Source organism: Schistocerca cancellata, chromosome 9 (assembly GCF_023864275.1).
Source record: "Schistocerca cancellata isolate TAMUIC-IGC-003103 chromosome 9, iqSchCanc2.1, whole genome shotgun sequence".
Classification (NCBI taxonomy): Eukaryota; Metazoa; Arthropoda; class Insecta; order Orthoptera; family Acrididae; genus Schistocerca; species Schistocerca cancellata.
In genome coordinates, this window is record NC_064634.1 from 77,575,285 (window position 1) to 77,576,712 (window position 1,428).

General features: G+C 45.5%; 1 non-coding gene across 1 annotated transcript; it reads right to left on the reverse strand.

Moving 5' to 3' along the window:
- Positions 1 to 614: 614 nt before the first annotated feature.
- Positions 615 to 688, reverse strand: Trnat-ugu (transfer RNA threonine (anticodon UGU)). Its single transcript has one exon. It is a non-coding gene; the product is annotated as a tRNA-Thr (tRNA).
- Positions 689 to 1,428: the final 740 nt, after the last annotated feature.

Sequence of the window (1,428 nt, forward strand, 5' to 3'; positions counted from 1 at the left end):
ATAATGTTCTAAGTCTTCTGATGACTTTACTAGTCGGTAAACGACAACGTTACCTGCAAGTAGTCCATTAGGGTTTTCACGAGGCGTCTCTTCACTATGTTTTCTGTCGCTATAAATGCAGATTCGAAACACTGCTAGTTAATTGAAGAATCTGACAGTGGAGTCGAAATAGGACAACTTTGGAGTAGGAATTTGTGGTCTTGGAAGTAATCCTGAGGCAGTGGAAGGTTTGAAATATCAGGAATAACAGGGACAATCAGTGACACTAACCTAAAGCTCAGCAAAGTTAATCTGTTGTACGTACCACTGAATGCAACTAGATGGTGCATTTGTCCACTTTCCTTTGCAAGAAGTATGTGACACTGTGTCCCAGTTCCGTTAGGGCTGTGGCAGTGAAAACGAAGTCATGGATTATGTTCACAAAATCATCTCCCACTGAATCAAAGCACAGCTGAAATCTTGTTAAAAGTGTTTGGAAGCAGTCAATTTCGTTCTTTTTTAGAGTTGCGTTTAGTACTGCAGCTCGATCTACTTGGATGTCTTTAATTGCGTCATGAACACCCGTAGCTGCTTACAGGCGTTGACATACGTCAACGGGGACAGATGAAAATGTGTGCCCCGACCGGGACTCGAACCCGGGATCTCCTGCTTACATGGCAGACGCTCTATCCACCTAAGCCACCGAGGACACAGAGGATGGCGCGACTGCAGGGATTTATCTCTGGCACGCCTCCCGCGAAACCCACATTCTCAACGTATTGTCCCGCACTACATTCGAAGTGCCCCCGCCCATTATACTCATTACCCGCGGCGCGTTGCCGAATGCCGTGAGTTCGGGCACTGTTTGTGCATTCGCACAGAACAGGAAGATGGTAAAGTGGCCGGTGAGTCTTAACTACATATACAGGGTGTCCCAGCTAATTTGTCCACCCAAAATATCTCTGGAACAATAACAGCTATTGGAAAACGACTTTCACCGGTATCAATGTGGAGCTGGGGCCCATGAATGTACATCTTTGGAAACATTCTAAAACGAAAGCATATGTGCTTTTTAACACAAACTTATGTTTTTTTTTTAAATGGACCTCCAATATTTTTTATTCAGCAATCCATAGCATGACAAAGCACATACACAATGGCGTTGATTGCATCGCAATATTCCCATTAAATCCCGAGATATTAAGACGCGAAGTTGACGCTTGAACACCCGACATGCGCTGCTAGCGCACGTCCTGAGGCTCAGGCGCGAACCCCATGCTGCCCGTAATCGCGATGTGATTGACATGTGTAATCACACTTCCATACTTATCAAGAGGTCCGAAACGAGTAAGACGGTCTGCTGCCATCCTGCATTAACATCGTACATTCCAGCAGGTATTTATCCCATAGGCTAGGGGTGATGCGGTTCTGTAACATACCTGTGTACCG